Below are 27671 nucleotides of genomic sequence, written 5' to 3'. Positions count from 1 at the left end.
CCCAACATCCACCCTTTCTAAGCCATGTATTATCTTGTAAGTTTCTATTAGATCTCCCCTCAACCTTCTAAACTGTATTGAATACAATCCCAGGATCCTCAGCCAATCATCATATGTTAAGCATATGATGTTACACCTCTACAAGATGCACTACAGCAACTCACTAAGGCTCCTTAGACACAACTTCCAAACCCACAACCTTTACCGCCTAGAAGATAAGCGGAGTCAACACATCAAAGGAGCACTAACTGTACGTTTCCTCCTGTACCAATTGGAACCAGGGCCGAGTGGATCTCTTTGAGCATGAGATCCCTGATTGGGATTGTTAACCTGAGCCATTGGCTGATAGACATAAACATTCAGAGAGACTTCTCACTCTGGGGACTGGCTCTGAGCTGGCTGGTCAGAACCCATGTACTGTGCACATAGAAATAAAGGGTGACTCGGTGACAGGATACCAGCCTCTGTGCACCAATTTCACCCTCCAAGTCATACCCCATCCTGACATGGAAATATATGACCGTTCCTTCACTGTCACTGGGTCAGAATTCCAGAACTTGCTTCCTAACAATCATGATTTGGAGATGCCGGTGTTGGACTGGGGTGTACAAAGTTAAAAATCACACAACACCAGGTTATAGTCCAACAGGTTTAATTGGAAGCACACTAGCTTTCGGAGCGTCGCTCCTTCATCAGGTAGCTCTACAACTCCTAATGAAGGAGCGACGCTCCGAAAGCTAGTGTGCTTCCAATTAAACCTGTTGGACTATAACCTGGTATTGTGTGATTTTTAACTTTGCTTCTTAACAGCACTGTGGGTGTCTCTGCACTGAGAACACTGTAACGATTCAAGAGGGCAGCCCATCATCACCTTCTCTGGAGCAAGTAGGGATGGGCAATAAAATGCTGGCCTGGCTAGCCATGCCCACATCCCAGGAAATAAGTCTTTATTTTAAACTTCACGCAGTGTACAAACTTGCCAGCAATGCTGAGACAGTGAAAGATTGCTATGCTCAGAGCTCAGTTATTATTTCAGTCACATATTGCCAAACTATAAGGAGCTTTGCAAAGGCCCAAGACAAGCAGCTCAATCTGCTCTTAACCGAGGAGCTGTGGGATGAACACGATCAGAATGCTGATTACAGTGCAATGTCTACACTTGGGAGTGAACATGTGGTGCAGGACAGATTCCTGGAGAGGATTGTAAGATTGATGCATTTGCTTCTCTGCTCTTGGTTAATCGTCACACTTCTCAGCCATGGATCCAAGATCTAAATTATCTTGGGCATAGAAGCAACAGAGGGGGTGGGGTTTGCAATAATGGCAGGGCTGGGGTGTAACTTTCACCTTTTGCTCTGTTGGGCAGATATCGGACAGACGAAGGTTTCCCACTGAAAAGAATGCAACCTGAATATATAGAGCGTCTTTCAAAGGCCTGTCAGTATCGCTTAATAGCCAATGAAATATTCTGAAGAGTAATTGCTGTTAAAGTATATGAAACTTGGCAGTGGATTAATTCGAGAGTGTGGTGCTGGTAAGGCTTATGCCCGAAACGTCGATTCTCCTGCCCCTTGGATGCTGCCTGACCTGCTGCGCTTTTCCAGCAACACATTTTCAGCTCTGATCTCCAGCATCTGCAATCCTCACTTTTTCCTAGCTGGTAACACACAGCACATCAGGCAGCATCCGAGGAGTGGGAGAATTGATGTTTTGGGTAAAAGCCCTTCATCAGTATCCCGATGAAGGGCTATTGTCCGAAATGTTGACTTTCCTGATCCTCAGATGCTGCCTGGCTTGCTGTTCATTTCCAACACCACACTCTTGACTCTAATCTCAGCATCTGCAGTACTCAACTTTCGCCTCATGGATTAATTCACATCAGTCAGATAAATTCCTCGATATTATGTTATGAGAATTGTTTTGGCCCCGAACGTTGATATTATTTGAAAGGGAGGGGTGATCCTAAACCTGTGGGAGCAAGGGGGTGGAGTGGGCAACCTGTAAGGTGCGAGGAGCAGGGTGGCAAGAGGATGACAAAACCTGCAACTGGGCATCCTGCCTCAGTTCTGACCCTGTGCCCGGACACCAGCCACTGTCAAAGGCCGTGACCCTGCCACCTCCAACAGATGCACAAAAGATAAAGACTGGCCACGATACCACAAACCCAGGGTGAAACGGGGCCCGTGAAGGCCTGAACCAGAACCTGGGATGAAAAGCCACTTTAACAGTCCAGAATATCACATCATTCTGTCAATCCTATCATAGACCTACTCTCATGTACTTTTCCTCATTCCCCGCCACCTCAAACTTCCTCTTGCTTGAAAGCTATTATATTTCCAACTCCTGATGGAAGGTTATTGCCCAGGAAATTGAATAAGGTTCCTCAATATCCCAGCCAGAGGATTTCTCTCAAATTTTTCCTATATTTTCTGTGCTGCAGTGATTTTTCCAAGAACGTCTTTGGGTTGACACAATGCCTTAGTGACTACAAGGCTAACATTAAACCCATGCTGTGGTGGCTGAGGTGATGGTGCCTCTTGTGTCTGAATCAGAGCATCATGGGTATAATGCCCACATCAAGACTAAAAGTAAAACCCTTAAAATTAAAGGAATCAGACTGTGGGAGAGATTACTGTCTGAGAATGTTAGACTCAGTGTTGTGTGTAGAAGATTGGAAGGCACCTAAATCAAAAGGTGAGATGCTGTTCCTCAGCTTAGGTTGAACTTCACTGGAACACTGTAGGATGCTGAACATTGAAGACACAGAAAAGCTGCAAAGTTTGATGGATTTTGTTTGCAAATTCCACCCTTCTCTCACTTTCACATGGTACACCTCCTTTTCCTCAAATTCTCTATCCCCATTTCTAAAGGATGGGCTATCAGTTAATACTCACTATAATTCCAAGGTTTCTAACAACTTCCTAAGGATTGTATACTATTACTTGAGTTACTGCTTCCCCATCCCAACTCACCTGGTAATGCAGCTCTCTGTCCCAGTGCTTTAGAGCCACAGTAGAGTTCCTTTTCTCCTCTGCTTCCAGCCCAGCAGCCTCCATTTTCAATGGCCATCCTCTGCCATTGAGATGTCTCATTCAATTTTTGTAGTTCATTAAAGGGTTAAACACTGAGAAACCTCTGCTGATGCTCAAGTTCATGTTGTCCAATTAATTACAATAATGTAACTGATGTCAGTGATGACAAACAACTACGGGTACAATAAAGTCCTGCCATTCACAAGTGATACATTCTTGGAAAACCTTATTGATAATGTTTTACAATGGGAATTCATTAGATAGGTTATAACAATATAAAAAAAATGAGGACAATATCCATTAGAATGTATTCATTAGAAGATAAAAGACAGTAAAAACAATGTTTTTAGTACACTTAGAGATGTCCAGCTGGAAAATATTGTGTAATAGAATAACTATATAAAATATGTCAGAGCATATCATGAGACTACTTAGCAGAATGTAATGTCTGTAATAATAAGTGTCCACAGGCTACCAGTTCAATAAGCAATACAGCAGATAGTACAGGCACAGTGCATTGAAACATATGAAATAGACTATTCAGTATCTGCAATTCAATCTAATCACACTTTCTAGTCCATGATGAACAGGACAGTATGTCATGGACACCTCATATTTCTCAGAATTCAGTTTGGGACTTCATTTTTTTGCATTTTCTCCAGTTTTGTTTTCTTTCTTTGTTCTGAAAACTGCAGATAAGACCTACCTTAGACAAAATTACAGAATTCCTACAACATGGAAGCTAGCCATTCAGTTCATCCTGACCCGCTGAAGAACATACCGCCCAGACCTACCCCACATTTCCCATGGTTAACCCACCGAGCCTGCATATTCCTGGATGCCGCAGGCAATTTAGCATGACCAAACCACTTCATCTGCATATCTTTGGGCTGTGGGAGGACATCAAAGCACCTGGAGGAAACCCACGCAGACACAGGAAAATGTGCAAACTCCACACAGACAGTCACCTGAAGGTGGAATCAAATGGGCTATGAGGCAGCAGTGCTAACCATTGAGCCACATTGCCATCTAGGAGCATATAATGCTTTGCACAAATGGCTAAGATGCGAATGGCAGAACTTCAGTGGATGTTCATGTAGTCAATACTTTCCCTTCACTAAACTGTGGATCACTGACATCAAACATCATTTTGTAGAGATCTCCAATAGCCCTAGTTCCTTGAATGGAAAATAAAACAACTCGTCTCCTTGACTCAATAGTGAGGGCTTTTCAGCAATCTATTTTAAGGGAAGCAATATTTTTTGACTGCTGTTGCAGTTTATATATAATGACCAGAACACTTCTAGTTTGCCGTGATATGTATTTTTTTTCCATTTCTTTCCCCCAAAAGAACTGAGTGAAAGGTTTGATTTATGGTTGACCCACCTTATGGGGCTGGAGAGGTCCTTCAGAAAAACATTCAGTGAGGAACTTATTTTTATTAACGGATAGTAACAGATGAATGATGTCTCTTACTATTTGAATTAATCTCCAAAGACGAGGGGAAAACACTTTTCTCTTGTGTCTCTGCAGCAAGTTGATGTGATGTACCAATTCATAGAGTTCTTGCCCACCTTATTCTTTTTGACTGAAATATAACTTTTATTTCCCAGAATGGAACAGCCAATAAAACTTGTGAGTGACACATACAGGTCAGACTCATGTTCAAATGGAGCTCCAGTCTGCCAAGCAGATTCATTTCCAAGGATTACTAGTTTCTTCACCTGGATTATGTCTCACTTTGCCACAGATCCAGGGTGACCAACTCTAGGTAGAAATGAAATACACGATTTTGTGGCACGCGAAATGCTTTTTTGCCCATCCCTCATTGCCGAGAAAACAGTTAAGAGTCAACCACATTGCTGTGGGTCTGGGGTCACATGTAGACCAGACCAGGTAAGGATGGCCGATTGCCTTGCCTAAAGCATATTAGTGAACTGATGGGTTTTTGCAACAATTGTCAGTGGTTACGTGCATTACACCCCATTCACCAGGACTCCCAGAGAATCTGTCAGAGAATCACCATCTACCCATGCTGGGCATCTTCACATTGAATATCCATCACCCAGCAGGGTAGGTTCAGAATGCCAGTGCTTATCTGTGTACACAGAGTCCTTTTAAATGTAGTGTGGTCACTGGGGTTGCTAGAATTTCAGCAGATATCTGGTGATGGGTAGGTTGTTTCAGGAATGGCACATGGTGCTAGAATTGAGCATGAGAGGTGCCACAGTAGGGGGGTAACAAGGAAGGTTTGGCAAGATATGGCAATCTCACAAGGCCCCGAGGGAGAAAAATCCAAATAAACTTAATGCAAGTTGCACTTAACCAATAAAATGTAAAATTCAGCCCATTAATCCTGTTTCTCTCTCAACAGACCTGCTGAGTTTCTCCACCATTCTGGTGTTATTTCAAGCTAATGGGAATGGTCTGTTGGCTATAATTTGGAAAGCCTAATGGTAATGTTACTAGACTAACAATCCAGAGGCCCAGACTAATGGTGTGGAGTCATGGGCTCGATCCCAGTATGGTAGCTGGTGGGATTCAAATTTAATGAATAAATCTGGGAATCGAAAGCTGTCCCAGCGCTCATGACAACTGACGTTGATTGTTGTAAAAACCCATCTGGTTCACTAATGTCCTTTAGGAAAGGAAATCAGCCATTCTTACCCGGTAATAGGGTTGCCTGTGAAATAGCTCAGTACGCTATCCAATTCAAGGGCAATTTGAGATGAACAACAGCATTGCCAGTGATTCCCAGATCCTATGAAAGAAAAAGAAAGTTATGATCAGTACGTTTGCTTGATGTGGCATCTAAGTTTGTAAGAAACAGCTGAATGGTGCAATGAGAGCAAGCTTTAGCATTGCTTTGAATAGGAGAATAGAGATGGACTGAATGGCTTCCCTTGCGTGTATGTAACTTAGAAATACAATTAATTTGTTTTAATCAAGTGTCAGCTAGCAAGTTCTGCTTTTGTCCAATCTCCTCGCTGTGAAGCAAGTTAACCAGTCAGTGCAGTAACTAGTTGTTGTTACCATTAATATGGACTCACTTGTCATTCACTTAAAGATGTAACACCTTCCTTGTCAGCCAGATTGCTGTGGAAGGCAGAGCAGTGACACTAGAAGCTGGTTAAAATCCAGATGTCTGATAATCACAGTGATATCTTGGCAGATCAAATGGGGAGTTGACATGTCGGGGAAGCTCATCTGTAAGCCCTGTGAAAACAATAAAGTCACCAGTCTTTTCACTCACACCTTATATATAAGTCCTACAGCGTACGGGTACAGCAACTGCAGAATGTTGCTGCAGCAAACGCCTTTCCGTATAACTGTAACTTCTTAACAATATCACGGTGATCCTGAAGGTGTCCATCCCAGAGCCGTGGAGGAGTTAAAGTCAAGATTATATCTCTGAAAACAGTGGAACTAACGGCTGCCATTTTGTATGTATATTGTGAAACTGAATGATGGGAAGAAAATTAGTTTTTGTCTTCAGTCGTAGGACTTAAAAACAGAAGTACTCCCTAAAATAGCTACCAAATCTTGCAGAACAGAAGGAGGCCATTCTATCTATCATGTGTGTGCTAGCTCTTTGTAGGCATTTCTAAATTAATCTCATTACCCAGATTTTTCCGATAGTCCTTCAGATATTTTCTTTGTAAATATTTATTCAATTCCCTTTTCTTTCCAATTCCCTTTTCTTTCCAATTCCCTTTTTCCCCGTCTCTGTAAAATTCCTCGTAATTTTGAACAAGTCAGTTATATTGCCCCTTAACCCTATTCTACTCAAAGGTAAGCAATATATAATGTAAACATTGCATATTACAATAATATTTTAAATTGAAATAAACCAGTTTATGTATCCTGTAAGGCATAATAAACATCTCAGTTAAATGTTACTAATATTGTATTGCCCTCAATAAAAATGAATAACGACAAAATTAAAATAGTGTTCAGCTTGATACACTTAATGTTATATCATATTAAATTGCTGAGGATCACTGGACTCAAAATGTTAACCCTGCTTTCTTCCTACAGCATCTGCCAGACTTGCTGAGTTTCACCAGTAATTTCTGTTTTTGTTGTACTAAGCTGGTTACTGTTCTGCTCATCAGAGACAATGAGGCAGTGAGGATTTAGTTGTTTATATTAAACTTAAAATCAATGTGTAGATGGTACTAATTTCTCCATGCACACAGTGCTTTAAAATGTCTACTCAGTGCTTCAGCACCGACCCTCAGCTCTTTGTCCGGCTACGTTTACTTTTCTCTGAATCCATATTCCTGCCTTAACCAATCAAGTATGGTGAGCATGGATCAGTAGCAGACAAACACAATCAAACACAGAACAATTATCCACCACCTCTCCTGCCAATGTGTGAGCTGTGAGGTCTCCATTCTTTACTGGAACGTCTCCTATTGATGTCAGATTTTGGTGACATGCCGAGTGACTTGATGAGGGGCAGCTCCTTTGGTGACCTGATACTTTGAGGAACAAGCATTTACTGAGACAGATACTCTAAGCTCTCCATGCTAGCAAATCAATATACCATTGTGATCAATGTTCCTTTAATTTAGCTTATTAAACTCAGATATACTTATCGATGGCAAGAGGTTAATTGAACGATTGATCACTGGCAATGCTAGTATTGACGAGACATGGCATAAAAATTCAAATGATTGCAAGAAGCCTACGGTCCCTTTTTATTATGTGCTTATAGTCGGACTTCAGAAGGCAGTTTACCATCAAATATAAAGCCTTTCTGAGAAGTCATACTGACTAACACTGATTTTAAACTATAACAGGTCATTGAACTCTTTAGATCTATCACCAGTCCAATCCCCTTTGTCACTCAAATGCCTTACACAACTATGTGATGTTATTGATAGTTGATCATTTATCACTCACTGATACTGAAGCTATGTGAGCAGACAGGGAAATCATGACTCATGTTTCCCAGCAGAAAATGAGAGAATCTCAGGAAAATAACTGCACTGCTTCAGTGTGAGCAGAGTCCTTTCTTGGCTTCAGTAAGATTAGCTCGATAATGCTCATGTTGAGGGAAGTATTGATCCATCGTGCTCAGGAAATCCTGGTGCACGTGCTTTGTCTTTTGGACACTCATATTGAAATACAACCGTATTGACTTGGTATTAAAACAGACACAGGCTATATTGTAGCTTATTGATTGGTGGAACGATGGAGGGAGTTATAACTGAGCTCATCTCACATGGGAGGACCATAAATTCCGACGCAGGTTGAATTTTTATGGATGATGGGATTTGTAGATGTGTTACTTCATGGTGGAAATTTCTAATCACTGCTCCATTCATCTCTTAGACAGAGACATACCAATCATACTCAAGAACTGGTGAAACAATAATGTGGGTTCGGATGATATACAGATAATGTTCACTGGGAGCTCAGTGTAGAACATCTTACTCCTGTTGCTGCTGCTTCAGACTGACCAACAAGTTATGGGACCTATACACAGTGGCTTGTGTTAACAGTAATTTAAGATACAAACCCTTTTAAGGTGCAAACTTTTCACTTTACAACAGTATTTCACAGAACAAACCAATCCTCCCCCCAATAATATTGGTCAGAAGAGGGTCTCTGACATGTTGTTTTCTTTGATTTTAAATCTCGTGTCTGCACCTCTCTTTCCGTTCACTCATAGGATGAGGAGGTGGTCAGTCACTCAGCCCCTCAGAAATCTTCCCCCAATTTCAAATAGATTGTGGCTAATTTATATCTTAACTCCATCTACCTGCCTGAGGTCTAGGATTTTTAAAACGATTGCCGAACAAAAATCAATCCCAACCAGTTTCCGTTGAGTTCTGGCCTCCAATAGTGTTTTGGAGGAGAGTGTCCTGGATTTCTGCCACCTTTCATATGAAGAGCATTTTGTGACACCAGCCCTGAACTTTAAGGTTATGTCCCCTTGTTGTGAACTCCCCACCAGAAGGAGAAAGCTTCTCACTGTCTTTCAATGTTCTTTAGCACCTCATTAAATAATCTACACCTCTACTGAGATATCTGTGCTGCTCTAAGTCTGGCCTGTTTTGCATTTCTGATTATAATTCGTCCACCACTGGTGGGGAAGCATTCTGTTGTCTCGACATCAAGGTCCAGAAACACCTCCCAACATCTTTCTGTGATTCTACCTCACTTGCCTCCTTTAAGAGACTCCTTACATCCTACCTCTTTGACCAAGTTTTTGGTCATCTAACCAAATATCACCTTGTGTGGCTTAGTGTCATACTTTATAATGTCCCCTGTGAAGTACCTTGAGATATTCATTGTGTTAAAGGTGCTATATAACGATGAGTTGTTGTACTGAAGGAGCGACCAGCTTCATCAGTGCAATCTGTCCTTCCATTCTGACGGTCAGCAAATGACTGTCTGATGCCTGATCGGACGAATAGCATAGTCATTTATAGAATAGTCTTTTATTGTCACTAGTATTTTTTCCAAAACTAAAAAACAGTGAAAAGGGTTTAAGTGGCAATACCACAGCGCCAATATTAATAACAGAAGGCATAGATAAGAAAAAAAAATTAAGACAAAGTCCATTTTAGTTCAGTCTCCGGCTCCTGGATTAGTAGAGCAGAGGCAATGTGGGCAACTCAGTTTCTGTTTCCCATCTCCCCCCCCCCCTCCGAACACTGTAAGATCCAGCCCTCTGTGCATCTCTGATTCTGTGAGAAACAAATTGTCAAGTGGCAGAGGCCTGTTCCATTTTTGTTCATGTGTTCCCCTATTTGCATAATTTATCCAATATTTCCTTTCCTGGCATTTTGTTTACATGAGTTGAGCTGTATAATCACAGTACTCAGGGGGAAGCAATAACGCAAAGAATTTAATCCAGTCTTGAAGGTCACCTTGATCACTCATCCATGACTTGTCTCATTCTCTGCTATGTGTCCGTTATTGAGTGGATCTTGTATTCTGCAGTCACTAATTGTTATCGATTGTGTGCGCTGCAGGCATTTTTAACAGGAAGGCTTTAATTTGTGTAAAGTCTGGCAGCAAAAGAAAGAATGAATGAACTTGCATTTATATGGTGCCTTTCACCACATTAGAACACTCCAAAACACTTCACTACCAATGACAGTGAATTTGAGAGAGGGAGAGGTACCCATCTGTGCACAGCAGGGTGCGCAAGCATCAACAAGTTTTTTTATTCTTTCAAGGAATATGGTCATTGCCAGAAAGACCGACAAGTGTTGTCCGTCCCTAGTTGCCCCAAAGCTGAGTGAATTGCTGGAGCATTTTAGAGGGCAATTTAGAGTATTGCAGTGAATTTCGACTCACATGTTGGTCAGACTGGGTAAGGAGCAGATTTCCTTCTCTGAAGAACATTAGTGAACTAAATAGGTCTTTACAACCTTTTATAATGGATCACCATTATGTTCCAGAATTAGAGTCGTAGAGATGTGCAGCATGGAAACAGACCCTTCAGTCCAACCCATCCACGCCGACCAGATATCCCAACCCCATCTAGTCCCATCTGCCAGCACCCGGGCCCATATCTCTCCAAACCCTTCCTATTCCTATATACCCATCCAGATGCCTTTTAAATGTGGCAATTGTACCAGCCTCCACCACTTCCTCTGGCAGCTCATTCCATACATGCACCGCCCTCTGCGTGAAAAAGTTGCCCCTTTGGTCACTTTTATATCTTTCCCCTCTCACCTTAAACCTATGCCCTCTAGTTCTGGACTCCCCCACCCCAGGGAAAAGACTTTGTCTATTTATCCTGTCCATGCCCCTCATGATTTTATAAACCTTTTATTAATTTGAATTTAAGATCCATCAGATCCCACGGTGGGATTTGAATACATTTGGCTGGAGCATCAATCTGACATCTGGATCACTAGTGCAGTGAGTATTGACCAGATCAACGATTTCAGGATGTTAAAGGATAAATATTGGCCAGGATCCCTTTCCATTAATTTAGTGAGTTTGCAGAGTTAGTTATAAGCAGGGCAGTCCCATTTGTAAATCCTGGCCTGTGCTACCTGCAAAGGTTTTAGCGTGGGGCACGATAATCTGCCTCAAGTTAGATCGAGTGTAATCAACCAGCATTCCCTGTAAAACTTGACCTGAAACTGAATCAAAACCCTCAAGAGAGGATCGAACACAATGGGAGAAAGAAAATTAATACTAAAAGAGAGTGAAAACGAAAATCACGAACATTAGAGACCAAGGACACAGTGCTTCATTGTATTCTTAACTGGAGAAAACATTCCGTTACGTACAATAAATATTTTCAATAGACCTTATTCTTTCATGAGCATAGCATTCACGAGTGCCTCAAAGGGAAGTGTGGGAGAACAGGGACACTGGCAGCAGTACTGGGGAAAGTCAGGGCTGCACCAGTATAGGGGAATGTCAGGGCTGCACCAGTCCTGGGGAAAGTGAGGGCTGCACCAGTCCTGGGGAAAGTCAGGGCTGCACCAGTCCTGGGGAAAGGGAGGGCTGCAGCAGTCCTGGGGAAAGTCAGGGCTGCACCAGTCCTAGGGAAAGTCAGGGCTGCAGCAGTACTGGGGAATGTGAGGGCTGCACCAGTCCTGGGGAAAGGGAGGGCTGCACCAGTCCTGGGGAAAGTCAGGGCTGCAGCAGTACTGGGGAAAGTGAGGGCTGCAGCAGTCCTGGGGAATGTCAGGATGCACCAGTCCTGGGGAATGTCGGGGCTGCACCGGTACTGGGGAATGTCAGGGCTGCACCGGTACTGGGGAATGTCGGGGCTGCACCAGTCCTGGGGAATGTCAGGGCTGCACCGGTACTGGGGAATGTCGGGGCTGCACCGGTACTGGGGAATGTCAGGGCTGCACCAGTCCTGGGGAATGTCGGGGCTGCACCGGTACTGGGGAAAGTGAGGGCTGCACCAGTCCTGGGGAAAGGGAGGGCTGCACCAGTACTGGGGAAAGTGAGGGCTGCACCAGTCCTGGGGAAAGGGAGGGCTGCACCAATCCTAGGGAAAGTCAGGGTTGCACCAGTCCTGGGGAAAGGGAGGGCTGCACCAGTCCTAGGGAAAGTCAGGGCTGCAGCAGTACTGGGGAAAGGAAGGGCTGCACCAGTCCTAGGGAAAGTCAGGGCTGCACCAGTCCTGGGGAAAGGGAGGGCTGCAGCAGTACTGGGGAAAGTCAGGGCTGCACCAGTCCAGGGGAAAGTCAGGGCTGCATCAGTCCTGGGGAAAGTCAGGGCTGCACCAGTCCTGGGGAAAGGGAGGGCTGCAGCAGTACTGGGGAATGTCAGGGCTGCACCAGTCCTGGGGAAAGTCAGGGCTGCAGCAGTACTGGGGAAAGTGAGGGCTGCAGCACTCCTAGGGAAAGGGAGGGCTGCACCAGTCCTGGGGAATGTCAGGGCTGCACCAGTCCTGGGGAAAGGGAGGGCTGCAGCAGTACTGGGGAATGTCAGGGCTGCACCAGTCCTGGGGAAAGTCAGGGCTGCAGCAGTACTGGGGAAAGTGAGGGCTGCAGCACTCCTGGGGAAAGGGAGGGCTGCACCAGTCCTGGGGAATGTCAGGGCTGCACCAGTCCTGGGGAAAGGGAGGGCTGCAGCAGTCCTAGGGAAAGTCAGGGCTGCACCAGTCCTGGGGAAAGGGAGGGCTGCAGCAGTACTGGGGAAAGTCAGGGCTGCACTAGTCCTGGGGAAAGGGAGGGCTGCAGCAGTACTGGGGAATGTCAGGGCTGCACCAGTCCAGGGGAAAGTCAGGGCTGCACCAGTCCTGGGGAAAGGGAGGGCTGCACCAGTCCTAGGAAAAGTCAGGGCTGCACCAGTCCTGGGGAAAGGGACGGCTGCACCAGTACTGGGGAAAGTCAGGGCTGCACCAGTCCTGGGGAAAGGGAGGGCTGCACCAGTCCTGGGGAATGTCAGGGCTGTACCAGTCCTGGGGAAAGTGAGAGCTGTACCAGTCCTGGGGAAAGTGAGGGCTGCAGCAGTACTGGGGAATGTCAGGGCTGCATCAGTCCTGGGGAAAGTCAGGGCTGCACCAGTCCTGGGGAAAGGGAGGGCTGCAGCAGTACTGGGGAAAGTCAGGGCTGCACCAGTCCTGGAGAAAGGGAGGGCTGCAACAGTCCTGGGGAAAGTCAGGGCTACACCAGTCCTTGGGAAAGTGAGGGCTGCAGCAGTACTGGGGAATGTCAGGGCTGCAGCAGTGCTGGGGAATGTCAGGGCTGGATCAGTACTGGGGAAAGTTTGGGCTGCAGCAGTCCTGTGGAAAGTCAGGGCTGCACCAGTCCTGGGGAATGTCAGGGCTGCAGCAGTGCTGGGGAATGTCAGGGCTGCACCAGTCCTGGGGAATGTCAGGGCTGCAGCAGTGCTGGGGAATGTCAGGGCTGCAGCAGTCCTGGGGAAAGTGAGGGCTGCACAGGTACTGGGGAAAATCAGGGCTGCACCAGTCCTGGGGAATGTCAGGGCTGCACCAGTCCTGGGGAAAGTCAAGGCTGCACCAGTCCTGGGGAAAATCAGAGCTGCACCAGTCCTGGGGAAAGTGAGGGCTGCAGCAGTCCTGGGGAAAGTCAGGGCTGCACCAGTCCTGGGGAATGTCAGGGCTGCACCAGTCCTGGGGAAAGTCAAGGCTGCACCAGTCCTGGGGAAAATCAGAGCTGCACCAGTCCTGGGGAAAATCAGGGCTGCAGCAGTCCTGGGGAAAGTCAGGGCTGTACTAGTCCTGGGGAAAGGGAGGGCTGTACCAGTCCTGGGGAATGTCAGGGCTGCACTAGTCCTAGGGAAAGTGAGGGCTGCAGCAGTCCTGGGGAAAGTCAGGGCTGTACCATTGGGAAGGTTGACAGCTAAACCAGATTTGGACAGTTCTTGCAAAACTGCGTAATTAAGGAAACCGAGAGAATTTTAAACTAAATAGCAGGGGTAACGAATCAAATGTGGAAAGGAATGGTTTATCAAAGAGTAGAGACTAGGTGAGAGAGGAAAATAATGATATGGGGAATGAGAAGAAGGGATAGAGAGGAAAGTGACAGGAATATCCAATAATCAAGACTCCATGTCATAAAGGTAATAATAAGACAAAACTAAAGCCTCTCTATCTGAACACATGTAGATGAATTGACAGCACACATTAAAGTAAATGAACATGATCTGAGAACCAGTACAGAGGCATGCCTGCAGAATGTCAGGGATTGGATCATGAGCGTTGAGTATAAGACATTGAAGATAAAGGGTAAGGTGGAAAAGGTAGTTGGGATGGCACCGTTGATCGAGAATTCATTAGAATTGAGCTTGCGTCAGAAGAGCATGACATAAAATGGGTTTGGGAGGAGATGAGGAATAAATGGGAAAAGATGCCCCTTGTGGAAGCGGTCCACAGGCCCCCCCACTAACAGTAACCACTATGTGGGACAAAGTGCACATCAGAAATATTGAGAGCTTGTGATAAAGGGCTAGCAATAGTAATGGATGATTTTACACATAAACTGGAGAAATCAGATTGGCAGATTATGCATGGTTGAGGAGTTCATGGAATGATTTCATAGATGGTTGCTTAGAGCAGCACGTTTAGATGTGACCGTAGAGCACGTTAAAGTAGACTTGGGTATTATGGCACGATTAATTAATTAACGATTGTTAAGGTACCCTAAGTATCAGTGACCATAGAACATTACAGTGCAGTTCAGACCCTTCAGCCTCAATGTTGCGCCGAGCTATAGAACCAATCTGAAGTCCATCTATCCTACACTATTCCATTTTCATCCATATGTTTATCCAATGACCATTTAAATGCCCTTAAAGTTGGCGAGTCTACTACCGTTGCAGGTAATGCATTCCATGCCCCTACTAGTCTCCGAGTAAAGAAACTACCTCTGACATCTGTCCTATATCTGTCACCCCTCAATTTAAAGCTATGTCCTCTCGTGCTAGCCATCACCATCCAAGGAAAAAGGTTTTCACTGTCCACCCTATCTAACCGTCTGATTATCTTATATGTCTCAATTAAGTCCACCTCTCAACCTTCTCTCTAATGAAAACAGCCTCAAGTCCCTCAGCCTTTCCTCATAAGGCCTTCCCTCTATACCATAGTAAATCTCCTCTGAGGAGAAAGTGAGGGCTGCAGATGCTGGAGATCAGAGCTGAAAATGTGCTGCTGGAAAAGCACAGCAGGTCAGGCAGCATCCAAGGAACAGGAGAATCGACGTTTCGGGCATAAGCTCCTCTGAACCCTTTCCAAAGCTTTCACATCCTTCCTATAATGGGGTGATCAGAACTGTACGCAATAATCCAAGTGTGGCCGCACCAGAGTTTTGTACAGCTGTAGCAAGATCTCGTGTCTCCAAAACTGAATCCCTCTACCAGTAAAAGCTTACACCGTATGCCCACTTAACAACCCTATCAACCTGGGTGGCAACTTTCAGACATCTATGTACATGGACACTGACATCTCTCTGCACATCTACAATCCCAAGAATCTTACCATCAGCCCAGTACTCTGCATTCCTGTTGCTCCTTCCAAAGTGAATCACCTCACACTTTTCCGCATTAAACTCCATTTGCCACCTCTCAGCCCAGCTCTGCAGCTTTTCTATGTCCCTCTGTAACCTACAACATCCTTCCGCACTATCACAACTCCACTACCCTTAGTGTCATTCGCAAATTTACTAACCCATCCTTCTATCCCCTCATCCAGCTCATTTATAAAAATGACAAACAGCAGTGGCCCCAAAACAGATCCTTGCATTTTACCACTAATAACTGAACTCCAGGATGGACATTTCCCATAAACTACCACCCTCTGTCTTCTTTCAACTAGCCAATTTCTGATGCAAACCGCTAAATCACCCTCAATCCCATGCCTCCATATTTTGTGCAATAGCCTATGGTTGCGAACCTTATCAAATGCCTTACTGAAATCCATATGCACCACATCAACCACTTTCCCCTCATCCACCTGTATGGTCACCATCTCAAAGAACTCAATAAGACTTGTGAAGCACGACCTACCCTTCACAGAACCATGTTGACTATTCCCAATCAACTTATTTCTCTCTAGATGATTCTAAATCTTATCTCTTATCGATTTAGATCAATTCTAACACTTCCCCACAACTGAAGTAAGGCTCAATGGTCTATAATTACCAGGGTTGTCTCTACTCCCCTTCTTGAACAAGAGGACAACATTTACTATCTTCCAGTCTTTTGACACTATTCCTGTAGACAATGACAATGTAAAGATCAAGGCCAAAGGCTCAGCAATCTCTTCCCTGGCTTCCCAGCGAATCCTAGGATAAATTTCATCTGGCCCAGGGGACTTATCTATTTTCACTCATTCCAGAATTGCTAACACCTGCTCCTTGCGAACGTCAATCCTGTGTAGTCTAGTAGCCAGTATCTCAGTATTCTCTTCGACAACGCTGTCTTTTTCCAGTGTGAATACTGACAAATAATACTCATTTCGCGACCACATTATGATTTAATATTACATCCAGTTTGAAAGGGAAGTGATTGGGTCTAATATTAACATTTCACACCTAAATAAGGACCAGTATATTGACATGAAAGCCAAGCTAGCTGAAGTGAACTGAGTTACTGGGCTGGGGGATAGGGCCAATTGATACATGCTGGCAGACATTAAAGGAGATATTTCAGAATGCTCAGAGCAAGAATATTTCTAGTATAAAGAAACACTATTAAGGGAGCACCCACATCCATGTTTAACTAAAGGAGCTAGGGAAACCATCAAACTTCATAAAACAGACTAAGACAAGTGGCAGGTACATGATTAATCAGAATCTAAAGAATGGCTAAAAGGTTAATCAGGAGGAAGAAATTATAGTACAAGAGGAGGCTAGCTCGGAATGTAAAAGCAGAGAGCAACAGTTTCTACAATTGTTTAAAAAGGACACAAGGAAGTGAAGTGAATGTTGGTCCTTCAGGCAGTGAGAAAGGGATGTTTATAGTAGATAATAAGCAAATGGTGGATGAAATGGACAAATACTTTGGTCTTGCCTTCGCTATAGAAAATGCAGAAATTATTCCTGTAATAGCAGTAAATCAGGAGGTGGAATGGAAGGAGGAACATAATGAAATTACAATCAGGAGGGAAGTGGTACTAACCAAACTGATGGCACTGCAGGCTGGTAAATCTCTGGGTACAGCTGAACGTTGTCCCAGCGTCTTAAAGGAAATGGCAACTTGGGTAGTTGATGCGTTCATGTTAATTTTCCAAAAGTCTCTCGATTTAGGAAAAAGTCCATTGAACCGGAAAGTAGCAAATATAACCCCTCTATTAAGAAGAGGAGGGAGGCAGAAACAGAAAACTATAGCAGAATAAACTTTAAGTCTATCGTGGGGAAGGTGTTAGAATCGATCATTAAAAAGATTACAGCTGCACACTTCGAAAATCTCAAGGTAATCGGGGATGAGTCAGAATGGTTTTGTCAAAGAGAAACCATCTTCAACCAATTTATTGGAGGTTGTTGCATGTGCTGTGGATAAAAAGGAGCCTGTAACCATTCTGTGCTCGGAATTACAGATGGCATTCTCTAAGGTGCCATATCAAAGGATGTTGTGGAAAATTAAAGCTCATAATATGGGGGTAACATATTATTATGGGTAACAGCTGGTTGGCAGGATGTGGTGAGTGGAGTCTCGCAGGGGTTGGTGCTGAGGCCTCAACTTTTTATGATTTACATCATTGACTTAGATGAGGGAAGCAAAGGCATGATAGTTAAATTGGCAGAAGACATAAAGGTGCAGCAGGTTGGGCTTGAAGTGAGGGTTGACTTGATTGAATTGTGTCGAACCTTGAGTGGCTTTGACATGGTGGACGTGGAGAGGCTGTTTCAGCTTGTGCATCAGTCCAGAACTAGAAGCACTGCTTTAAACTAAGATGTGTCCTCTTTCGGACAGAAGTGAGGTGAAATTATACCTCTTAGAGGCTTGTGTGACTTGAGAACTCTGCCTCAGAAGCAGGTTGAGACAGGGTCATTGGATATTTTTCTGGCCAAAATGGATGGATTAATCAAAGATTATTGGGAGTGAATGGGGAATATGGAGCTTGAAGCACAGACAGATCAGTCGTGACTTTATTGGATGGTGGAGAGGACTCGTGGAGCTGATTGGTCTACATTTGCTCTTATTTCAGTGGCATGATCTGGAGATGATCAGTAAGTCAGTGTGAATTACAATTGTGAATCTTAGCACATAGGTTCAGCATAAAAGTCACAATTAAAATAATTTATATTAGATTCATAGATGCCATTTATCACTCATTTCCACCCAAGGTGTGAAAGAGTGTGTATCATGTACTATTAACCTTGAATAGTGCACTCACAACTCTGGTTAAGAAGATTACCATCTTGAACCCAATTTCAGAGAGACCACAGGCTATGATGTCACACAGTCATAGAGTCATAGAACTGTACAACACAGAAACAGATCCGTTGGTCCAACCCGTCCATGCTGAACAGTTATCCTAAATAAATCTAAAACAGTTGCCAGCATTTGGCCCGTTTTCAGAAAAGGTTTACAAGGATGTTGCCGAGATTAGAGAGTTTGAGTTATAAGGAGAGACTGAATAGGCTGGGGCTGTTTTCCCTGGAGTGTCAGAGGTTGAGAGGTGAACACACTCAGGTGGGTGGTTGGGCATTGGAATTGTAAAATGACAGCATGGAGGGGCCATGTTAATACACTGGTGAACTGGAGGAGTTGGCACACACTAGTAGACGGTGGCTGCCCCCTCTTCCCCTTGCGAGTTAGTCCAGTCAGAGGGTGGATATCGGTAGGAATGCAAGCAGTGGCAGTGCTGCGGCCCCAGGATGAAGGAGTGAGCATTCCTCTACCAAGATGCTCTCAAAGGCATCTCAGTGTTGCTGAGGACATTTGGGTCAGGCAATTTCAGCCAACCTTGCAGGGCCTTGGCATCAGGCAGTTACTGCGAGATTGTAACTGATGTAGCCACTGTAGGCCTCTCTTTGGGTCACAGAGCCCCAGTCCTGCGGGAACCCACTCTCTGAGCAAATGTACAATGCAAAATTCTCCAAAGTATGTCAATAGGATTCCCTGGGCCTGTGGTAAGCTGTAACACCCTCATAGTGGGAAAGGAACGTCTGGGCTTCTATTCCACACAAAGAAATAAAAGGGAGTCAAGTGCTGCGGCATTTCAGGCAAAGGGTTTGGTTAATTGCGAAGGGTAATTATGGGAATCTGTGTTTGGTTTATATTTAGATCAAAATCATTCAACTGAATTCAGCTGTGTGGGAAAGGAAACACCAGATTTTGGAAATTTAATTGAGCAAAACTGATTTGGATGAAAACTATTAGCAACTCAGGCTCACAGACCCCCTTCTCCTTTCTCAGTTAGTTCCACATCCTGACACTAGCTCTCCATTAGTGCCGCCAAACTTCCAACTCCCATTCCCTGCAGCTCTTCCCCACCATAAATCCTATTATCTCCTCTCCTCCCAAACTGGGGAACTCCAGGAGATACATCTTATGTTTGCTTTGACTAAATGCCAGTAGTGTTGAATTTGTTGGAGTGATTCCCACTGCGTGGCCCAGTGAGATTTATCGCCATACCTTACTGAACGCGTCTCATTAACTAGCTACCCCACCCCTTCCAGTCCATCATGTCTGCTTCTAGCTGCATCTTACCATGTTTTGTTCCAAGAACAACTCGCCACTCAATCATACCTACTGAAAGACTGGTATCCCTTTCGCCCAGACCCTCTATGAGATGCTGCAGTGTACCTGGACAATCCAGCATTGCCCGTTACTGGCATAGCAGACACCAAGTCATACTGCCCATGGCACAGAGCAGTGGCTAACACTCCCTCGCCCACCAGTCTCTCCCCCAGTCCCTGTGTAGCCACCAGATAGCACACTTTACCTATCCATAGGTACATCCCATCTGAACACCCTCTAACCTAGTGCCCACTGGATACATGCAGCTTATCATTGTCCAGTGGGAGAACATCGCATACAGGTCAACATTTGGACACATACAAACATGAGCTTTAACCCATAGCCACCCAAAGGGCACACAATCAAACCCAGCAGAAGTTTCAGTGTACCCCACACAGGGTAAATCAAATGCTGGCATAATGACCAACAAGGCCAGATACTTCCTGACCATCCTGTTCAGAGACATTATTACACATCTCTGATGCAGGCGGGACTTGAACCCGGACCTCCTGGCTCAGAGGTGGAGACACTACTACTGTATCACAAGAGCCTCTTTTCACAGTCCGTGATGGTTTGCTGCATCCAGCTGCCACCTCCTGGAGCCGTGTGCCAATCAGTTCCTGTCTGGTTTCCAGCATCACACGCAGCTGAGACCTGTCATGGAAAGGACACCCTCTTGCCAGTGTTCTTGTCCTCCAACACCTCAGAGGGTTGCTCCCCCCTCCCCCAGTTTCTCAGCATTCAGCCTGTCTGTGTCTGCAATAAAGAGCACGTTAATGCATCAGAACTGAGAGCCTTTGGCTCGAGCTGAAGCCCCAAGACTCTTAACAGGTGCAGCAAGACAAGGCAGGAACACTTGAGCATGTAGCTAGATACTAAGTGGTTGAACACCAACAGTTAGGAAAAAGACCTGAGATTCCTCATGGTCTAATCTTTGAGCTGGGTGCCTGTCAGTGCTCCCAAAGTGTCTTTGTAGTTCCTGGTCAGCCTTGCAATGCAAGTCTGCTTCCTGAGCATTTTGCAAGTGTATTGGAGAGATGCCTTGATGGTCGTGAGGGATGGCAACTCATAGATACCTTTGCCTGTGGATGAGGTGTGTATGCAGTGGGTGCCTGTGGATCATGCTCTGAGATGGTGTTTGGTCCATGGAAATCTTTCAGACTAAGTGGAAGTCCCTAGGTCCCTGCGCTAATTTCCATGTCGAGATTTTTCTATGTCTAGCTTGTTTGACATGTTTTGGAAGCTAGGTAAAAACAATGACTGCAGATGCTAGAAACCAGCGTTTAGATTAGAGTGGTGCTGGAAAAGCACAGCAGTTCAGGCAGCTTCTGAGAAGCAGTAAAATTGACGTTTCAGGCAAAAGCCCTTCATCAGGAATACAGGCAAAGAACCTGAAGGGTGGAGAGATAAGTGAGAGGAGGGTGGGAGTGGGGAGAAAGTAGCATAGAGTACAATAGGTGAGTGGGGGAGGGGATGAAGGTGATAGGTTGGGGGTGGAGGGTGGAGTGGATAGGTGGAAAAGAAGAAGGGCAGGTAGGACAAGTCATGGGGACAGTGCTGAGCTGGCTGGTACTAATGAGGTGAATTGGGCTGTTCGCATTGCATTTGACAAGCAATTCCCCTTATTTGCCAACTCACCGCTTGGCTTGCCACTTGTGAAAAGCATAAAAGATGGCACCAGATGTTCCTGACATCGAGGGAGCCCACACTGGTCTTCTCACCTGATTCTGCCACGAATACCACCATGACACACATCACTGCGAGCAGATTTCCACCCCAGATTTACAACTCTAATTTGTGCATCTTGCTATCCACCTTGTCTTTGCTTGTCTGGCTCTTTTAAAAAGAGTTAAGAGGCTACATTTGAGTAGGTAAGTGATAGAAGTAGAAATAATCAGTGGCAGAGATTGATAGTCAACGTCACACACTGAAGATGAGATAGGAGGTCATGTGGTGCAAAAAATCCCTATTCCAGGCCTGAAACTCTGGATTCGAGTGCCACCTCAGTGTGATTTGTCTGTGGAAAGTGTGTTCATAATGTGGCTGTTGATTCTCAGCCTGTAAATCCTTTCAGGATGCCTGCTGGCAGATGGTTACAGTGAGTGAATCTCCTATTCAGCTATCCTACAGAAAGCAAAGGCAAATCACTGCAGTACTTTCTTCATAAGCAGGGACCAATCCAATGGAAACTCATGGCCTTGGGGGAAACAAAACAGACAGAAGAGATATTATTGCAGGACATGAGGCATTAGTAGAGGCAGTGGAAGTCAACAGAGAGCAACAGCTATTATTGAGAACAATGGACATCATAAACAGGCACTTGGCAAATATTAGAGGACAGATATTAATGAAGATATTAGTAGGGAGCTCTAGAGATTGGAACTTCATGGGGTATGTAGGCTGAATGGGGTAATGAGTGTTTTCTCGTTGTCATTGGGGAGCTAGCCGATTGGAAATAAAATTGGCTGGAATGTAGGAGACACAGGGACGTGATGGAGGGCTGTTCTTCAGACTAGAGGCCTGTGACCACCAGTGTGCCACAAGAATCAAGGCTGGGTTCACTGCTTTTCCTCGTTTGTATAAATGATTTGGGTGTAAACATAGTAGGAATGGCTAGTAAGTTTGCAGATGACACCAAAATAGGTGGTGTAGTGGACAGTGAAGAAGGTTACCTCAGAATATAATGAGACCTAGATCAGATGGGCAAATGGGCTAAGGAATGGCAGATGGAGTTTAATTTAGATAAATGTGAGATGCTGCATTTTGGTAAGGGAAATCAGTTCAGGACTTGTATACTTAATGGTGGGGTCCTAGGGAGTGTTGCTGAACAGTAGCAGGTGCATAGTTTCTTGAAAGTGGAGTCACAGGTACACAGAGTAGTGAAGAAGGCATTTGCTATGCTTGCCTTCATTGGTCACTACATTGAGTATAGGAGTTGAGATGTCATGTTGCGGCCGTACAGGACATTGATTAGGCTACTATTGGGATACTGCATTCATTTCTGCTACCGGAAAGATGCTATTAAACTTGAAAAGGTTCAGAAGAGAATAACAAAATTGTTGCCAGGGTTGGAGGGTTTGATCTGGAGGGAGAAACTGAATAGGCTTGGGCTATTTTCCCTGGAACATCGGAGGCTGAGAGGTAACCTTGTAGAGGTTTATAAAATCATGAGGGGCATGAATAGGGTGTGTAGCCAAGGTCTTTTTGCCAGGCTAGAGGACGTTGGTTTGAGGTTAAAAGGGCAAGACTTAAAAGGGACCTAACGGCAACCTTTCAAACAGATGGTGGTGCATGTATGGAATGAGCTGCCACAGGAAGTGGTTGAGACTGGTACCATTACAACTTTTAAAAAGCGTCTGAATGGATATATGAATAGGAAGGGTTTAGAGAAATATGGCCAAATGCTGACAAATGGGACTAGATTAATTTAGGATATCTGGTGTGCATGAATAAGTTGTATTGAAGGGTCTGTTTCTGTGCTGTACAGCTCCAAGACTCTATAATGGATGAATAAGATTTGGTGTGAATTAAGGCTTGGGGAGCAAAGGTTTTGGTGACATCAAGTTTATAAATTAATGCTACTGATCCCCATATTGAAAGCAGTTATCTTGTAGACATACTATAGAGAGATGGAAGATGTTTTACAGAGTGCCACAAGCAATTCTGAATCACGAGGGGGTATGCGTTGGGTCAACCATGATTCTAAAGCTGGGACAGGAAACTTTAAGGCAGTTGTCTCGGAGACAACTGAAGTATTTTTGCCTTTGGGCAAAATCACATTTTTAATCACATTTGCTTGAATTAAATCATAGCACATAAAGGAATCATTCAAGAATGATTAAAATCAGATTTGAATCAGATGTCCGAACACCGCCCGTGTTGCTCAGAGTCTATCACACTCCTATGAATAGCCTTGAGGAGGTAATACCATGTTACAAAAACAGAAGTTGCTGGAAAATCTCAGTAGGTCTGGCAACATCTGTGAAGAGAAATCAGTCAACAATTCAGGTCCAGCGACCTTCCTCAGAACTAATGGTAGCTAGGAAAAAGTTGGTTTCGATGGAGAAGATAGAGTGGGGGAGAGAGTAAGGAGTAAATGATAGGTGGGGGTAGAGCTATGAAATTGTGTTTTAGAACTGATGAAGGGCAATGTTTTGTTTGTATCTTCTTGACAGAAGAGACAACCAACTTGTATTCATAAACCAACCATAACATTTTTGTACTCAGCAAAGGTCTCAGCTTTCTCCCTCTGTGTCCCCACCTTAATGAATTTCGGGCGCGACATGATGCCAAACTCTTCCGTCGTCTTCACCTCTGTGCCCATTCCTTTGGACAAGAGTTCTCTCCCTGTCCTACAGACCCCTTTGCTTGGCTCCAACACTCTCCCTCCACCTGGACCCCTCTCTTGGGTCTTTTACCTACACTCAATCTGTTCATTGAGAACTTTTGTCATGACATCGATCGCCTCGATTTCTCTGCCCACCCTTCACCAAATCCAACCTGTCTCCCTCCGAACTGACTGCACTCTGTGTGCTTCTATTCAACTCTGACTATGTTATTAAGCCTGCTTATCACACTGCCAAATAAGGGTGGTGCTGTTATAGTCTGGCGTACTGATCTCTGCATTTTAGAGGCTGAGCGCCAACTCTCAGATACCTCACCTACCTTCGCCTGGACTATGACCCCACCATGGAACATCAGGCCATTGTATCAACGATGGTCACTGACCACATTTCATCTGGTGATCTCCCCACCACTGTTTCCAAGCTGATAGTCCTGCACTCCCCCCCGCCACGCCCCCAGCTCGCTTCTGCCTCCTTTCAAAAATCCACAAATACGACTATTCTGCCTGTGCTAGTTGGAAGAACAACACTGCATTTTCTGCTTGGGGACCCTGCAGCCGTCCAGATTCAGTATTGAGTTCAATAATTTTGGGGCTTCAACTCTCCCATGTCCTAACCCTCCACACCACACACCAGGCCTTGTTATCACATGGTCTGCCGTTACACATTACCTATTGTTAGTCAGAGTTAAAACTTACATAAAAACAGGTTACAATTCTTAAACAAATTTAGATTATAAATAAATTTGTTTAAGAACTATCACCTGGTGTGTAATTTTTAACTAAAGTTGTTTAATATATCATTATGACTCCATGACACTGTAACCCTTTTGCTATAAATTCTGTGTCTTATGGTCATGATGAAGAGGTAGCGCCTCGAAAACTAGTGCTTCCAAATAAACCTGGTGTTGAGTGATTTTTAACTTTGTCCACCTCAGTCCAACACCAGCTCCTCCAAATCATTATTGTTAGCCACTAACAGTCTCCATTAACACCTATTCACCCTCCTAGCCACATTGTTATCCACACCTTTGTCTGTCCAACCACTCTTCCCTCTCTTTGAGCTCTACCCCCACCTATCATTTACTCCTTACTCTCTCCCCCACTCTATCTTCTCCATCGAAACCAACTTTTTCCTAGCTACCATTAGTTCTGAGGAAGGTTGCTGGACCTGAATTGTTGACTGATTTCTCTTCACAAATGTTGCCAGACCTACTGAGATTTTCCAGCAACTTCTGTTTTTGTAACATGGTATTACCTCCTCAAGGCTATTCATAGGAGTGTGATAGACTCTGAGCAACACGGGCGGTGTTTGGACAGATGAGAGGGATACTTTAAGGAAGCTCTTACTGGTAAAACGGAGGTGAACAGGCAGAAGGGTGTAAAGGGGAAATTCCAGAATTTTGGACCCAGGGAGCTCAAAGGAAATTAAAAAATAAACTGTCCTCCAAGCAGAGTTTTTCCAATCAGCCTTCATTTGAATACCATCAGGATTTATTTATTTTAAATGGGTTACTTATTAAAGTAAGTAAGATACCCAAGGTGAAATTTTCACCATTACCACTGGGACAAACCAAGCAGAGAGTGTGGTTTAGATGTTCTGTGTAGAACTAGAATATCAGAACTAAGAGCAGGAGTGGGCCATTCAGCCCCTCGTGCTGCTCCACCATGTGATGCAGTCATGGCTGATGTCATCATGGTCTCAACTCCACTTTCCTGCCCAATCCTCCTCACACATTTACCCATTACTAATTAAAAATCTGTTTATCTCCTCCTTAAATTTATTCAGTGTCCTCGTGTCCACCACACTCTGGTCACAGATCCATGAGCCTTTGAGAGAAGTAATTTCTCTTCATCATTGTTTTAAATCTGCTGCCCTTTAACCAAAAACTATGATCTCTTGTTCTAGATCATTGCATATATTTTATCAATCTCCTTTTTCATCTGGGGGATCAGCTGGTTCAGTTGGCTGACTAGTTCGCAATGCAGAGTGACATTGACATCAAGTTGAGATGTAGTGACTCTCAGGTTAAACCACCAAGAGTCATCCCTCTCCAATGAAAAATTAGCCCTATGGTCCTTTGGGACTTTGGTTACTTGAAGTACTTTATTTACATAACCTCATTAAATCTCCTCTCATCCTTCTAAAATCTCATGAAACATGTTGCTCTGAAAAATTATTTTTTGACTTTAAAATCTCAAAAGTAAGACAGAATACTCTTACCGAGAAAGCATTGATAACAATAACATTGGACCAAATTTTAACCAACTAAGTTTTCCTCAAGGTATTTTTCAGTGTATAATTTCAGTTACATCATACTGTAAATTTTTGCAATAAGTTCTGTGCCTTAGAATTGTGTCCTCCACAATCACCTGATGAAGGAGTGGTGCTCTGAAAGCGAGTGTGCTTCCAATTAAACCTGGTGTCGTGTGACTTTTAAGTTTGTACACCCCAGTCCAACACTGGCATCTTCAAATCATAACTTTTCCTCAGCAGTGAAGGTGAAAATTGATGCTCCAAAAAATTTGAGATGATTTTGCATCAATTGTTGTGGAGTTCTTGAGAGCCTCTGGGATGCTTTTATCAATACTTAGCTTCTCTGCAGTCAGCACGTACAACGATAAGCCTTTCACATGGACTAAGCAGCATATGTGATCAAATCATAAGTTACCACAGACTGACAGGTGAATACAGACTGAGAGCACGAGGCCTCTTTACAAAGCTGTAATGTGGTGAGAATTTGTTTCTGGTCAGGCTTATACTGCAGGCTTACCTCAAAGCTGCGTTTGGGTCTGACTGACAGCCAATGTAGGACAGTTGAGACCAGCAATCGATAAGGACTGAAGGATGAATAATCCATCTGTCAGATGCTTCATGTTTCCTTTCTTAAATTCCTTGGGTTGTTTTCCTTGTATTCTATTGTTCTCAAACATGGTGTCATTCAAACAAATCTACGAAACACAGCTGGAGGATTAGAAGCACAAAAGCCCTTGCCATTGTTGTTGCTTATCTCCAGCGACGGGGCCTTGCTGGGAGATGTTGCATCCTAAGCAGCTCACAGTGATTTTATTGATTTGCTGCCTCACAGCATCAGAGCTGAAGTGCTGAAGGACTGGCATCAGTTTGATCCAATGTAAAGGCAACGTACTGGTGTCTTGGGCCAACTGGACTTTAATGTCTTTCAAATTCAACTTTGAGCTCCTGATTAGGCAGTTGCTTGATTTTAAAATTCTCATCCTTGTTTCCAAATCCCTTCCAGGCCTCACCCTGTCCTATCTCTGTCGCCTTCTCCACCCCCACATCCAAGATATCTGTGTCCTCCAACTCTGGCCCCTTGAACACTCCCCGAAAGAGCTGTTCTACTGTTGCTGGTAGGTAAAAACAATAACTGCAGATGCTGGAAACCAGATTCTGGATTAGTGGTGCTGGAAGAGCACAGCAATTCAGGCAGCATCCAACGAGCAGCGAAATCGGCGTTTCGGGCAAAAGCCCTTCATCAGGACTAAAGACAGAGAGCCTGAAGCGTGGAGAGATAAGCTAGGGGAGGGTGGGGGTGGGGAGAAAGTAGCATAGAGTACAATAGGTGAGTGGGGGAGGAGATGAAGGTGATAGGTCAGGGAGGAGAGGGTGGAGTGGATAGGTGGAAAAGGAG

At 44.4% G+C, this 27671-nt stretch overlaps 1 protein-coding gene and 1 long non-coding RNA gene across 5 annotated transcripts in view; one reads left to right on the top strand and one right to left on the bottom strand.

Annotated features, from left to right (window-relative positions):
- The window catches only part of smyd3 (SET and MYND domain containing 3), a 796202-nt gene that overhangs the window by 531627 nt on the left and 236904 nt on the right, over positions 1 to 27671 (top strand). The window lies entirely within an intron of this gene.
- Positions 26104 to 27671, bottom strand: part of LOC122552646 — a 6451-nt gene continuing 4883 nt past the window's right edge. Inside the window, exon 3 of the long non-coding RNA XR_006312439.1 lies at positions 26104 to 26114. This is a non-coding gene — a long non-coding RNA (uncharacterized LOC122552646). The remainder of the gene's footprint in view (positions 26115 to 27671) is intronic.

The sequence above is a fragment of the Chiloscyllium plagiosum genome, chromosome 9 (genome assembly GCF_004010195.1).
Source record: "Chiloscyllium plagiosum isolate BGI_BamShark_2017 chromosome 9, ASM401019v2, whole genome shotgun sequence".
Classification (NCBI taxonomy): Eukaryota; Metazoa; Chordata; class Chondrichthyes; order Orectolobiformes; family Hemiscylliidae; genus Chiloscyllium; species Chiloscyllium plagiosum.
This window is presented reverse-complemented; position numbering and strand designations above follow the sequence as displayed.